The sequence below is a fragment of the Hippocampus bargibanti genome, linkage group LG02, assembly GCF_051943395.1.
Source record: "Hippocampus bargibanti isolate YZ-2025 linkage group LG02, ASM5194339v1, whole genome shotgun sequence".
NCBI classification, from domain to species: domain Eukaryota; kingdom Metazoa; phylum Chordata; class Actinopteri; order Syngnathiformes; family Syngnathidae; genus Hippocampus; species Hippocampus bargibanti.
In genome coordinates, this window is record NC_142735.1 from 32433991 (window position 1) to 32450565 (window position 16575).

At 40.9% G+C, this 16575-nt stretch overlaps 1 long non-coding RNA gene across 1 annotated transcript in view; it reads left to right on the forward strand.

Moving 5' to 3' along the window:
* The window catches only part of LOC148902475 (uncharacterized), a 53474-nt gene that overhangs the window by 33350 nt on the left and 3549 nt on the right, over window positions 1-16575 (forward strand). The window contains exon 2 of the long non-coding RNA XR_016114311.1: window positions 11383-11472. This is a non-coding gene — a long non-coding RNA (uncharacterized LOC148902475). The remainder of the gene's footprint in view (window positions 1-11382; window positions 11473-16575) is intronic.

A 16575-nucleotide genomic window follows, 5' to 3' on the forward strand; every position in this document is an offset into this window, starting at 1 on the left:
CATCAACTCGAAAACAAGACTTCCTGAATATTCAGCGCGAGTCGTAAAACATAAAATATAGCTATTGCGGTGGAATATTTGTAAAATACGCTCAGTTGATGTCATTTGAAGTGATTTTACAAATTATGGACACAACCTGTCGCGACCAGCCGTCGGTTGTCCTTTCAGGCTTGTTTAGTAGAAAATTATGATTTAAGGGGACCTGGGAACTGATTATTCTCATGTTTAATGGTTTCTTATGGGAAATAAATGTTTGGCAGACGAACTTTCCGACTTACACACACTTTCAGGGAACCAATTAAGTTCGTGAGCTGAGTTATCACTGTAACAGACTTCCTGCATCATTTCAGTCATAACTTCATGAGACTGTTTTGCTGCTCTTCTCAAAACACCTAATGACCAACAACGGCGGCAAAGGGGGTAACCGCAACTCATATCTGCTAGTTGGTGGCCATCATTAGCTCCGAATTGCAACGCGGAGGTCCCGGCCAAGGGCTGACACAGCTACTAATTGCGGACCCCACGGGCGACAGACACAGATCGCCTACAGGCAGCTGGAGGAGCAGCTTGTCAGTCTCTAATTGACAAGGCCTTGTCTGTGGCGCCAGCAGCTGCTCCTAAGCACCGCGCCGCGCAAAATCAGCCTCATGACACGGTCCCCATGTCGCCCCGAGGACACTTTGGCGAGGGGTGGGCGGAAATAAAACAGTGGTTAAAAGGAGATTTATCGAAGCTCCCTTTGGGCAAGACGGTATTAAGTACACAATATAAAAGCCTTATTGGGTGCAAAGGGGAGGCACGCTGCTGGTATTAATAAAAGAGGCCAATTAGGGCGGACAGGTAATATGAATCACTTTGCAAACAAGACAAGCAAATAAAAGCCACATGGACCATTTTGTCGCACATGGGATGAGAAAATGAGTTTCTCTGACCAAAAAAATAAAATAAATAACAAATATTTGATTTTTTAGATTGAATTGGATTCATGTTTAATCAGTGTCTGAAACTCATGACAAAAAGTTAGAGGACACCCAGGCAGACAACTCTTAAAATTGTGCTGCCCGGCCATAAAGTTGCCTGCCCCATTTTTGACAACTTGAATGTTCTGCCGCCAGTAATTACCTTACAATGCAGTACAGTGCTCCCTATTGGTGGAAATAGTTAAAACCACTCAAAAACGTTGGGGAGTAGCCATTTTGAAATCTAACTGTGGAGAGGTGTGATTACATCCATGTCCATCCTCTTCTTTTGACTTGTTCAGGCGCAATCTGTAAGTACATTAACACTATTATACATTTATTGTTTGTTGTGCAAGTTATTTATAAGCCTACATCAATATTTCGGCAGTTAAGCATTTCACATGCATGCATGCAGGACTCATTCAAAAACTCAAAACGTTTGAGTTTTTGAAACAAAAAATCGGCTTTTGAGTTGACTGACCTCAATTACTTTAAGTCAGTAGTACTGTTCGGGTTTACAGTGTTGTTCTGTGGTGAAAAGCTCTCCAACAGCGCTATGGTCCCAAGTAAGCTTAAACGGCATCTCCAAACGAAACACCCCTTAGTCCAAAATAAAAATGTGGAATACTTTGTTCGCCTGCTTGAACAAATGGGGAAACAGGCAATTTTCCTGGCAGATATTTTTTATCATCTCAATGAATTGAACACACGAATGCAAGATCGAAATGAAAATCTGCTTACAAGTTCAGATAAAATAAATGGTTTTCGTTCAAAGGTGCACCTCTGGCAGCAACATGTGGAAAGGGGCAATCTTGAAATGTTCCCACTCAACAACAAATGGCAAGATGTCAATACTACTGCACTGTGTGAGTTAATCGTGAAACATCTGAAAACTCTTGAGGAGAAGATGACATTTTATTTCTCTTCAGCCTCCATGGAGCACCTTGGCTGGGTTAGGGACCCATTCAGCTCAGCATCAGCTGTTGGAATAAACATGTCTTTACAGGAGCAGGAGGAACTAACTGAACTGAGACAAGATCGTGGCCTCAAGCTAACCTTTGCTGATCTACCTTTGGACAGTTTTTGGTTGGCAGCTGCCAAGGAGTTCTCCATGCTGGCTAACAAAGCTATTTTGACATTGCTCCCATTTTCCACAACATATCTGTGTGAGGTGAGCTTTTCAAGCCTGATTGCATTAAAAACAAAAGACAGAGAAAGACTGAGAGCTGTGGAGGAAGAGCTTCGTGTGTGTCTTTCATCCATCCAGGATATCAGCTCTCTGTTCGTCCAAACAGGCCCAGGTTTCACACCGGTGAAATATGAATATGAAAAGTGAATATATGAAAGATTGTAAAATACTTTTTTATTTGTGTTTAGTTAAATCCTATGTTATAATATAACATCATTCTTCAACGTTTAAAAAAAGCTTATACAGTAAAGTCTCGTTATATCGATATCGGTTATATCGATGTACTGCTTATTACGATACTATTTCTATGAACGCAAGGAGAAAATTTACATGCCGCAGGATCGGACATATCGATAGTCCGGTTATATCGATATTTTTTCCGACTCCCGAGAATATCGATATAACGAGACTTTACTGTATATATACAATAATTTCATCTGTGCTGTATGTCATGCATATGAGCATATTTGACAATAAAGCTGACTTTGACTTTGACTTTGAAAATAAATAGGTTAATCAGTGATTCTTCCACTTATGAGCAACTAAAAAGGGACCCTTCCAATATATACAAGAAATAAATGATAGACTGTCTCCAAAAGTTAGAGAAAGGAAAACATATAGACAAACAGATGTACTGATTATACCTGGGAGATGCCAAATGTATTGATTTCACCTGGGATATGCCACGCCATGTATCTATGGCCTGCCAAAAATACATAAAGAAGGGTTCCCCCTCAGACCCATTGTTTGTAGCATTTACTCCTCTACATACAATGTAGCCTAATATTTAAAAACTCTTAGCTCCGTTGGTTGGTAACACAGAATATCACATAGAGAACACCACAGGGTTTGTAGAGAGGATCAAAGACCTCATATTGGAACGTGAGGAAACATTGGCATCTTACGATATGACTTCTCTCTTCACATCTGTCCCAACCCCAGCAGCAGTCACAGTGGTGAGGACGAGACTGCTGGCGGACGTTTCTCTGCATGAAAGAACCAAACTTAAAAAGGACCACATCTGCCAATTATTGGAAATCTGCCTTAATACTACGTACAGTAAAGTCTCGTTATATCGATATCGGATATATCGATAGTCCCGGTTATATCGATACTATTTCTATGCACGCACAGTGAAAATTACATGCAAACAGGTTCGGATATATCGATAGTCCCGGTTATATCGATATTTTTTCGGACTCCCTTGAATATCGATATAACGAGACTTTACTGTATTTTCAATTTAGGGAGAATTTTTTACAAACAAATTCATGGTTGTGCTATGGGCTCACCAGTTTCACCCATAGTGGCTAATCTGTACATGGAAGAGATGGAGAAACAGGCTCTCACATCCTTCCTGGGGACAAAACCTAGATACTGGTTTAGATATGTGGACTATACTTTTGTCATAATTAAAAAAACAAGAAATTCAATCCTTCACAGATCACCTCAACTCGGTAGATATCAACATTAAATTTACTCGTGAGGACATTAAAGAGAACCAACTCGCCTTTTTGTATTGTAAAGTAATTATAAAAGAGGACAGAGCGCTAAAAACAGAAGTCTTTAGGAAGGCTACGCACACTGACCAATACTCACTTTTCGATTCTAACCACCCTTTACAGCACAAACTAGAAGTTATCAGAACCCTCCAGCATCGGGCTAAACTAATAGCAACAAGCGTTAAAGGTAGAGAAAAGGAGTCAAAACATATCAGGAGGGCACTCACAAACTGTGGGTACCCTCAGTGGTTATTTCACAAATGTCAGAAAGAAAGAGTAGGGAATGAAACAAACAATTCCGAAGACACAAAAAGGAGTGAGGTAACAGTACCTTATATTGCAGCCGTTTCTGAAAAACTACAAAGAGTCCTTTAGCAACACAAAATTCCTACTTATTCCAAACCGATTAACACTTTAAGGCAAAAATGAATACATCAAAAAGATGTCTGCCAAATGAAAAACAAAGTAATGTAGTTTATTCAATACATTGTAATAATGAAAATTGTAAAGAGCAGTACATTGGGGAGACTAAACAAATTCTCAAAAAAGACTTTATCAACATCGCAGGGATAATACTAGTGGGCCTCAATCGGCAGTACATATGCACCTAAAAGCTCGCAACCACTCATTTGACGACAATGAGGTTACAATCTTAGCAAAAGTACATAGATGGGTTGAAAGGGGAGTAAATGAAGCAATTTTCATAAAACAGCTGCATCCTTCTTTAAACCGATATGGTGGGATGAGGTTCAATTTGGATCGTTCTTACAACAGCGTTCTTAGGCAAAATAGGAATAGGAATACTGATGAGGTGATACCGGTGGAAGTGGGGCATTCAGGCCAGTCGTTAGTCAAAACAATAGGAACAATCAGTTGAGTGGCAGGCTGTAGTATCCATTGACGAAAAGAGAATGTCTCACATCTCCTGTCCCACAAATCTGCTTCAATTCCAAGCTGCGACAGTTCCACCTACGCTCTACGTTGACACTGTTTGTGCGGGTGAGCAGCGGCAGCCACACGCGCCAGCGTTCACTCAACCCGTAATAACTCAAATAAAGCTAGCTAGCTAGCTAATAGCAAGCTAATACTGTTGAAAACTGGCTAGCTAGATAGCTAATAGATAGATAGCAGGCAGCAAATAGATGAATGAGATAGAGTGTCTGTCCAGCAAAAAGCTTTAGTCACGACAGTTAGAAACTTTGAAAGAAAATTACCGATATTTCTTTCTTGATTTTTTTTAATTAGCTATTAGCTATGTAGCTAGCCAGTTGGCTTCTATTAGCTATCTATCCATCTAGCTGGCTATTTATTAGCTACCTAGCTTACTGTCTATTAGCTATCTTTTAGCTGGCTATCTATTAAGTATATATTAGCTAGAGAGCTAGCTTTCTATCTATTTGAGTTACTTCCGGGTTATCCTGTGACTGTAAAGTGAGTTTTGAAAGGGGCTTTATTATTATTATTATTATTATTATTATTATTATTATTATTATTATTATAAAAAGGTGCACTGTTCTTTTTTTAACAAATGTGCTGGAAATGTGCACAAGGTCTGTAAATTGACTAGCCATTTAATCTCACAAGTTTATTCATGAGGGTCTGAAAGGGGAAAGAATAATCCAAACATGCTCCATTATTCAATTTGTTGATGTGTTGGAGCCTATCCCAGCCGTCTTCGGGCACTCGGCAGGGGACACGCTGAAGCGGTTGCCAGCCAATCGCAAGGTACACAGAGACAAACAACCATCAGACAATTTCCGCGCGCGCGCGCACACACACACGCACGGGCGTGCGCGCACATACAAATGCGCGCGCACATACAAATGCGCGCGCACATACAAACGCGCGCGCACATACAAACGCGCGCGCACACACAAACACGTGCACATGCAAACACGCGCACATACAAACGCAAGCGTGCGCACACACGCACACGCACACACACACACACACACACACACACACACTTGCATGCACGCATGCACGGCCAATTTTCAACGAAATATCAGAATATATTACAGTAAAGTCTCGTTATATCGATATTCAAGGGAGTCCGAAAAATTATCGATATAACCGGGACTATCGATATATCCGACCCTGTTTGCATGTAATTTTCTCCGTGCGTGCATAGAAATAGTATCGATATAACCGGGACTATCGATATATCCGATATCGATATAACGAGACTTTACTGTATTTAAAATAACTTTGTGATAGTACTCACCGTTAACATGAATGGTTTTCCGTTCCACATGATTGTTAAAAATCCAGGCAAACGATCGGAATGAAATTCAACTTGCCCGTCCAGAGGCGAAGTTACTGCTAGCTAGCCTGCACACGGCTCATAAGCTTCCACACTTGCTATCTGCAATATACTTCTGTTGAAGTATGTTGATGCTGACGTTAACATGGGGCTTGTTAAAATGTCACCGACATTCGACTGTTTCATTGATGGTATTGTTTCATCGCAAATTAGAATCAGAACCTTTTCTCTCCTCAAAGGCGAATGCTCCGGTGCATTCAAGCCGAAGTGCACTCATTGGGCTTATTTAAAGGGGCGTTTACATGACGGCCAGTATCACCCAATCAAAATGGCGCTTTCGGCCAACCTAGGTCAGTGTCATCCAATCAAAATTGCGCTTTCCGCCAACTGCAGCCCCAAAGGGAAATGAACGGCGAAAAAACGAAAATATGTATTTAGTTTTATCGGCGAGCCATTTCATCAATCATCAAAAGAGCCATATATGGCTCGCGAGCCATATGTTCTCGACCCCTGATTTAGAGTGTCCAATCAGTTTGCCGTGCATGTTTTTTGAAGGCGTGAGGAAACCGCAGTACTCGGAGAAAACCCACACTGGCCCGGGGAGAACATGCAAACTCCACCAAAACAAACCCGACACCTCTGCACCGCGAGGCCGACCTGTTGAACAGTGGTCACCGGGCCAGCCCATGTACACATCGAAAGTGTGAATTAAATAATAATAATAATAATCTTCATTTCCTTTCGGCTTTTCCCTTCAGGGCTCGCCACAGCGAATCAATGTCCTCCATCTATCCCGGTTTTGTGCATCCTCTTCGCTCACACAAGCGACCTTCATGTCCTCTTTGACCACATCCACAAACCTCCTCTTCGGTCTTCCTTTCGGTCTTCTGCCTGGCAGTTCAAGACTCAGCATCCTTCTCCCGATATAGTCACTCTCTCCTGTGGACATGTCCAAACCATCTCAGTCTGGCCTGTCTGATTTTCTCTCCACAGCCTCTAATATGAGTTGTCATTCCTGATCCTATCCAACCTGGTCACTCCCAAAAGAAAACCTCAACATCCCCATTGTGGGACGAATAAAGGTATTCTGATTCTGATTCTGATTCAGCTCTGCTACCTGCAGCTCTGCTTCCTGTCTTTTTTTCGGTGGCACTGTCTCCAGTCCAAACACCACGGCTGGTCTCACCACTGTTTTATACACTTTTCCTTTCATCCTAGCTGAAACCCTTCTATCACACATCACACCTGACATTTTTCTCCAGCCGCTCCAGCCTGCCTGGACACACTTCTTCACCTCTTTTCCATACTCTCCTCTCTCTCTCTGGACAGTTGACCCCAAGTACTTAAAATCCTCCACCTTCTTTATCTCTTCCCCCTGTAGCATCACTCTTGCACTTGGATCCCTCTCATTAACACATATATTCCGTCTTGCTGCGACTGTCTTGTTGCTCCTTTCCAGGGCATATCTCCACATCTCGAGTTTCTCCGCCACCTGTTCCCCGTTCTCGCTATAGATCACAATGTCATCTGCAAACATCATGGTCCAAGGATATTCTTGTCGAACATCGTCTGTCAGCCTGTCCATCACCATAGCAAATAAGAAGGGGCTTAGAGCTGACCCCTGGTGGAGTCCCACCTCCACCTTGAATTCCTCCGTCACACCGACAGCACACCTCACAACTGTCTTACAGTCATGATACATGTTTTGCACTGCTCTGACATACTTTTCTGTCCCTGCAGACTTCCTCATGCAATACTCTTAGTAGCTCTTCTCTGGGCACCCTGTCGTACGCTTTCTCTAGATCTACAAAGACACAATGCAATTCCTTCTGACCTTCTCTGTACTTCTCTATCAGCATTCTTAAAGCAAACACTGCATCTGTCGTACTCTTTTTCTGCATGAAGCCATCCATACTGCTGCTCACAAATGTTCACTTCTGCTCTTAGTCTTGCTTCAACTCCTCTTTCCCAGAGTTTCATTGTATGGCTCATCAACTTTATTCCTCTGTAGTTAGTACAACTCTGCACATCTCCTTTGTTCTTAAAAATGGGCACGAGTACACTTTGTCTCCATTCTTCAGGCATCTGTTCACCATCTAAGATCTTGTTGAATAACCCAGTCAGGATCACCACCGTGGCGGTCTCCAAGACACTTCCATACCTCGATTGGTAAATCTTCAGGTCTGAGTGCCTTTCCCCCCTTCATCCTCTTCAGCGCCCTCCACACTTCATCCTTGGTAATGTTTGATACGTCTTGGTCCACAACAGTCACGTCTTCTACTCTTGGTTCCTTCTCATTTTCCTCATTCATCAATTCTTCAAAGTAATCTTTCCATCTTGCCATCACACTACTGGCACCTGTTAATACATTGCCATCTCTATCCTTAATCACCCGAAACTGCTACAGGTCCTTACCATCTTTGTTGCTTTGTCTCGCCAGCCTGTAAAGATCAGTCTCACCTTCCTTGCTGTCCAGCCGAGCATACAAGTCATCATGGGCCTCTTGTTTGGCCTTTGCCACCTGTACTTTAACTGTGCGCTGCATCTCCTTGTAATGCTGTCCACTCTCGTCCGTCCTCTCAGTGTCCCACTTCTTCTTTGCTAACGTCTTTCTCTGTATACACTCCTGCACCTCCCCATTCCACCACCAAGTCTCCTTATCTGCCTTTCTTCCACTCGATACACCAAGTACTTTCCGACCTGTGTCTCTGATTATGTTCGCTGTAGTTTGCCAGTCATCTGGAAGGACCTCTTGCCCACCCAGTGCTTGTCTTACCTCCTTCCTAAATGTCATGCAAGACTCTTCCTTTTTCAACTTCCACCATTTTGTCCTCACTTCAGCCTTTGGTTTCTTCATCTTCCTCACTGCCAGCGTCATCCTACACACCACGAACCTATGCTGTCTGGCTACACGCTCACCAACCACTACTTGGCACTCACTGATTTCTTTTAGATGGTGCCGTTGACACAAAATGGTAGTCTACTTCCACTCTTATAGGTCACCCTCTGTTCCTGTCCCTTCCGAAAGAAAGTATTCACAATAGCCATTTCCATTCTCTTAGCAAAGTCAACCACCTATGTCCTTCAGCGTTCCTCATCTGGAGTCCAAACCTGACCATCACCTCCTCATCATCTTTGTTTCCTGCGCCAACATGTCCATTGAAGTCTCCAACAATTACAACCCTCTCACCTCTCGCGATGTCCTGTGTGACTTCATCAAAGTCCAACCAAAATTTCTCCTTTCTGCCAGCTCACATCCTACTTGAGGGGCATACGCACAAACAACATTGAACATCACGCCTTCAATTTCTAGCTTCAGACTCATCATTCTCGCTGATACTCTTTTTACGTCGAAAACTCCTCTTTTAAGATAACTTCAACTCCATATCTCTTTCTGTCTTCACCATGTTAGAACAAATTAAACGCTGACCCTAAGCTTCTAGCCTTGCTCCCTTTCCACCTGGTGTCCTGGACACACAGTCTGTCTACCTTCCTTCTCTGCATCATGTCAACCAGCTCTCGACCTTTACCTGTCATTGTTCCTACATTCAAAGTTCCTACTGTTAGTCCTATACTCTTGGCATTCCATTTCTCTCTTTACCTCCGGGCACACCTCCCTCCTCTCTTTCTTCGACCAACAGTAGTCCATTTTCCACTGGCACCCTGAAGGTCAACAGTACCAATGGCGGCCGTTGTTAACCCGGGCCTCAACCGATCCAGTATGGGATTCAGAGGTTTGATTCGCATACAGTGAGACCTCAACTTACGAACTTAATTGGTTCCCAGACAGAGTGTGTAAGGCGAAAGGTGTGTATCTCCAAAAAAAAAAAAAAAAAAAAAAAATCCCATAGGAAACCATTAAAATGGGAATAATCCGTTCCCGGGTTTCCATAAAATATACTTTTCAACTAAATAAGCCTTAAAACTACACACAACATACCTTATTCTATGTATAATAAATTGTATTGCAATTGTATTGTAATGAAATACACTGCATTGTATCATACAGTCACTTTATTTACATTTGTGATTGTCATTGAAGGCTTGCTGGAATGGCGTTGGAGGTCGAAGGTCAAAGGGAATTGCTGTTTAGTACATGAGGACTGTAATTAAAGAAATAAACTGTGCTGTAAACTAAAGTTTTATTTACCTTTTTGATGGTCGTTGATGGCTTATGGAATGAGAGTCACCTTCCATAAGGACTGTTGGTAACTTAACGTCTGCTGCTGTTTGGTCGTGTGCTTCCGCCGAAGATCACTCTGCCAGCCGTGGTGGGTGTGTATTATGAAAATAGTGCTTATTATAAGGTTTAATTTTCAGAAATTTGACGTTTGTAAGACGAAAAGTTTGTAAGATAAGGTGTTTGTAAGTTGAGGTCTCACTGTATTTGTTTTGGCAAATTTTTTTTACGTCGGATGCCCTTCCTGACACAACCCTCTGTTTATCCGGGCTTGGGACCGGCACAATAAGATGCTGGCTTGTGCCCCCTTGTGGCTTTCTTCGGTCAGGAGCGTTCCTTCAGTGATGTAGGGTGAGGACTCGTCACCAACTCAAAAACAAGACTTCCGGAATATTCAGCGCGAGTCTTAAAACGTAAAATATAGCTATTTGCGGTGGAATCTTTGTAAAATACGCTCAGTAGAAGTCATTTGAAGCCATTTTAAAAATTATGGACACAACTTGTCCGGAGACGTCGGTTGTCCTTTAATTGAATAAACTGTTTTCAGTCCAAGGTTTCCAACAGTGCGCTAAATATTTGTGCAGTAAAGCTGACTATACTCAGCAACATCCATTCAACAAAAAAATAGCATTGGTTATCTGTCGAGTAACTGTGGGATAAATTTGGCAGTAATCAGATAACATTGTTCGGACAAGTTTGCTATTCAAGAACTAGTGGAAATACAGACAAAAAGACCAAGAAATCGGCAACAACCGAAAACGACAGACTTTCAATATCTTTTCAAGCATGCTTGAGACATTTGTAAGAAAACTCATGACAATCATGTTCAATCATCCAGCCATGGCTGGATGATTGAACTACATTCCAAAAAATGCATACATGCATTTTTTTGGAATGTAGTACCCCCAGAAAACCCACGCAGGCTCGGACAGAACATGAAAATATCAAACAAGGAGACCGGAGCTGAAATTCGTATTACTATGAGTAATTAGTAAAGTAATTGTCCCAGTGGACAATTTTTATAGGACCTTTCGTTTATCCGGCTGTCACTATATGTAACTGGCAGAGTGAATTGACCAAAGATGTATTATTAATTGTAAATAAAAATCCATTTTGGGACCATTATAGTGTAATTGGATCATTTGCCCTGGCCCGCTTACTGATTTCTTTGGATGGCAATCGCTGCCTGTACAGTACATCTAAAGGCTAACTGAGACGAATAGCACACTTTAGCAAAGAGTTAGCATAATTAAACTATTAATTTCCTGACTGTGTGCCTTTGCTTTCAGGTGCCGTTCATCACTGGCTGTTCAACCTGGTGACCTGAGGCGGGACAAAATGTCACAAAAGAATATCTTTAGAGTTCTCTGCTTTCAAAGGTGTTTTCCCAATGCAGCTACGACCGCATTAATCCACGCTTTGTCCAATTAATACCTAAATAAATACATGCATAGGTAAATACAGTAAAGTCTCATTATATCAATATCGTTTATATTGATAATGCTGCTTATTACGACACTATTTTCATTTCCCGTGCACATTTCTAGTCGTTTTATGTATAATTAGTTCCGTTTAATACGATTTGTGGTTTTTACGATAATCCGGTTACTACAATTTTGCTATGCTTATATCGATACACGCCATCGGTCGCGCCATCGGCCTCGCCATTGGTCGACTTGGTCACGTGACTTGGTCACGTGAGTTTGTTACGTTACCAGCTCCCGTGTAGCAGAGCCATTTTCATTTTCAGACGCTAGCTCGTGTGTAGCAGACGAGATTGAAGTGTTTGTGTTAAAAGGTAAAAATGGGAAGCAGAAGAAGATTGATGACTTTTTTAAATTCCATACATAATAAAGTAAGATGTAAGCGTTGCAGTTTCCCTGTTGTGTTATGTACATGCCCACTGTACTGTATATGAATGCAATCGTTTTTTGCAACAATGTTTCTTGTTTTGTCTGCTGAAGCGTGATGATTTTGAAAATTACCGTACATTCCATACTGTGTATTAAAGGACAACCGATGTCACTTTTTATTCAAATGCAAAACACCAATAAAAATGACTTCACGCCAAGACATCTTGCATTGCTTGTGAATCCAAACAATGGCTTCAGATTCGGATAATATGCTTTCTTGTTACACATCCAGTTATGAATATGATTCAAATACACTGTAGTTCTGAAGAGGAAAGCATACATGTTTGCAATCTATTAAAATATTATATGTGCAATTTTGAGGCAGCATTGGAGGAACATCTCTCACCCCCAAAAAAAAGAGGCACAAAATGGCGAGCTCATGGCCAGCTCCGTTTCTTATATGGCGCTTGGATGCCCTCTTTTGGCGGCTTTTGTTAATGCAGTTCAGCGCAGGACGGATATATCGACAGTACGGTTATATCGACATTTTTTCTAACTCCTGAGAATATCGATATAGCGAGACTTTACTGTACATAAATAAGTACATAAATAAATACATACATAAATACGCAATTAAGTAAATACATACATAAATACATAAATACTGGATAGATAGCTAGCGAGCTAGCTGGATAGATAGATAGATAGATAGATAGATAGATAGATAGATAGATAGATAGATAGATAGATAGATAGATAGATAGATAGATAGATAGATAGATAGATAGATAGATAGATAGATAGATAGACGGACGGATAGAATTGTCATAGCGAAAGCGCAATTGGTTATGTCATGCCTTGTGTTGATACCAATTAAGCGTCAGGCTACAACAATGTTGTGTTTTATCTCCTGTTGTGTGTTTATTTCATTGGCTTCCCCCCCCCCCTCAATCAAAGGATGCCCATTTATCATGGTGCCTAGACAGCTTTCTTATGTCGCTACCTTGCGCCGTTTGCTCGCAGCCACAAATTCTGCATTTTGATGGAAAACTGCAGTCATTTTGATTGATGAAATCCAAGGATGACCAAAGCAATCCGGGAGATCCCCAACTGTGGCGCACCGGTGGGGTGCTTCACTGTTGCCATTGTCCCACGCAAAGAAAAGGGGAGCAATGTCCCGGGAGGGAAGAAATCACCATTTTTGGCTCAAAAGGGACTCTACACACAACACAAAAAAAGGCAAAAGTTTTCTTTAGCATGCAGTGGGAAAGTGCAGGGAAACTTTCTCCTCTTGCATCGACCCAAACAATGTACTTGTTCTTGCTGCATTCAGCTTTAGAAACAAGGATTGACTTCATAGAATAACCTCACAATAATGAATCGATTGTTGGCCGACATGCCTTTTTCCCATCCATTTTCCAGTTCGTGATTCATAGATCAAAATATTCTTTCAACTTTTGCTGGTCTAAGTCAGAACCTTCCTGTGTCACATTCTTTTATTTAATTTATTTTTTTCAAATCTGTATCATTGGTCAGTCCATGGGTGTGGGTCTTATTTGTACAAATCATTCACCAATCTAAAGTTGGCTTGCGGTCATTGGCGATAAAATATTAATGACGGAATATTTTGGGGTGTGCTAATAAGGGTTTTTAGAACCATGAAGATTATGGTGATACCTCAGCTCACAAACTTAATTGGTTCGCAGAAAGTGTGTGTAAGGCGAAAAGTTCGTCGGACAAACATTTATTTCCCATAAGAAACCATTAAAATGAGAATAATCCGTTCCCAGGTCCCCATAAAACATAACCTTAAAACAACACAAAATATACCTCATTTTATGTGTAATAAATGTGCAATTGGATTGTAATGAAAGAAAAAAAACGTAATGTATAATAAAGTCTTTAACTATTAAAAATTAGTTCCGTTATATAATCTGTTTCGAGGTCCCCATAAAACAAACATGTCCACTAAATCAGCCTTAGAACTACACAAATATACCTTATTTTATGTATAATAAAGGTGCTATTGAATTGTAATTGTTGTTGTTATTGTACAGTGATTCCTTGGCTTAGGAACTTAATTGGTTCCCAGAATGTGTGTATAAGGCAAAAAGTGTTTATTCCAAACATTAATTTCCAATAGGAAACCATTAAAATGAGAATCATCCGTTCCCATGTCCCCATAAAACACAATTTTCTACTAAATAAGCCTTAGAACTACACACAATATACCTTATTTTATGTATAATAAATGTGCTATGGTATTGTAAGCAAAGAAATAAATTGTACTGTATAATACAGTCATTTTATTTACCTCTGTAATGGTCATTGATGGCTTGATGAAATGGATAGCTTTTGGCATAAAGTGTCTCAAGAAGCTCTGGGTTGTACATCTTGGAAGTTGTGATATTGCAACAGCAACAGATGCAGGAAGACACACCAGAAACTTCATTGATAGCTGGTTCCCGGACTTGTATGTTCTTTTCAAATTGTATAGATGGCTTGTGCTGGTTATTTGTGGAGCCTGATTGATGGGATATTGTAACCGCGCAGTCTACACTCTGCCTTTAAACTATGTATAAAGTTGAAACAAGTCCAAATTTCACTGTGTTTTCTATCCATTTTCTCACCATTCACTTTTTATTTTTTCACATTTGTTTTTTTGTTTTTGTTTTAAGCTATGTTGTCTGCCTTTCATGTGCTCACAGCGTGCTCACAGCGTGCACAGTGCACTCCTTGTGTTTCCCGCAAAATAGTTTGTATGCCAAGATTATATTGTCGCGAATTTAACGTTCGTAAGGCGAAAAGTTCCTTAGCTAAGCGGTAGATCACTAAGCTTTAGAGCACTCTAACCCCTCCCCCCTCCTATTGCTGCGTGTGTCCGATGCGTGTGTTCCATCCCCTCCTCTACCACCGATCTTGACCAATCAAGTGCGGCTTTAACGAAGACTGGGGGAGGGGAATAAAGGACAAAAAAAGTCAGCTGACATTTCCAGCTCCTTGTGAGGAGCTCCAAGAACCGGCTCGTTTGCAAACGACACATCACTCATTGTGGCGCTCCATGTGTTTCCCAAAAAATAGTTTGTATGTCAAGATTATATTCTCGCGAATTTAACATTCATAAGGCAAAAACTTCGTTAGCTAAAGCTTTCGTAAGCCGAGGTATCACTGTATTGTATTTAGTTTTATCTGCGAGCCGGATGCAATCATCAAAAGAGGCACCTAAGGCTCGCCAGCCACAGGTTCCCCACCCCTGCTCTGGTCAATCCAGCATGAGTGCGGTGGCCAAGCTTTTATGTCAGGCTTGTAGAATTGTTTAATTTTGTTGCAGATGATGACAGCCTTTCCTGAGGTGAAGTCTACACCGGTTGCTAATAGACATCTAATTGATGGGCCCTCGCTCACGTTTCCGTGCTCTTCGCCTTTATTGCAGCCCCGCCTGCGTTTGCTGTAAAATAGCTCTGTAATCACATTCCAGCGCCTTCCTCTTCTTCTTCCTGCAGCACTCGCAGAGTGAGACAGTTGTAGAGATGCTGCTCGGAGTGATGGGAGTTAAAAAAAAATCATGTTTTAAAAAAAAAGCTAAGATGTAGGAGAAATTGGACTTTTACAGTCCGACTTTTCAATGATTTATATCAGTGAGAGCCATGTAGGATAGTTAGCTATGCTGTGAAAAATGATCCGAAACCTTTTCCTCAATACAAAATTACAATTATGATAATTTTCGGGAGTATAAGGTGCACCCTCAATGAATGGTGTACAGTAAAGTCTCGTTATATCGATATTCAAGGGAGTCCGAAAAAATATCGATATAACCGGGACTATCGATATATCCGACCCTGTTTGCATGTAATTTTCTTCGTGCGTGCATAGAAATAGTATCGATATAACCGGGACTATCGCTATATCCGATATCGATATAACGAGACTTTACTGTATTTTCAAACCTTTTCCATATACAGGTGACATCCGTGTTACGACCGGGTTCCGTTCCGACAAAACGGTCATAAGTCAAACGGTCATAAGTCGAAATCCATTCAAAATGGCCGACGTGACGTTTACACGACAGGATAGGATACAATGTAAATCTTTTGTTTTTAAGCAACATTTTCTATTGAATACTATTATATACCAAACTTTTTACAGTTCATTTATAAATGTGATCACTTTTAGTATCATTTTTATCATTTTATATTTTGTATTATCGATTTTCGTTACTGTATAACTGTACCTGTAATGTATACAACACTGGTTACTCTACAGTTCATTTATAAATGTTATACTTACCTTTTAGTGTCGTTTTTTTATCATTTTACAGTTCATATTATCGATTTTTATTACTGTATAGTATAGATTGTACCTCTAATGTAGAATCACTCTCTCTGCTAACGGCGAGAAGAGGTCGCCCGACACCAGTGGTCCGTGCATTTCACACGCAGTACTGGGCGTGGCATCACCTTAATCGTCTACAACACAGGCTATTTTCCGGAGCAATTACACATCAATAAATCTGCATCAGCAATTAGAAGTTGTCACTATACGTGATACTGCAAACACTTAAAAATAAAAGGAAATTTAAAATCATTTGTCCACAAAGTTTTATTAAGTCCACCAAGAATATGCAATCTT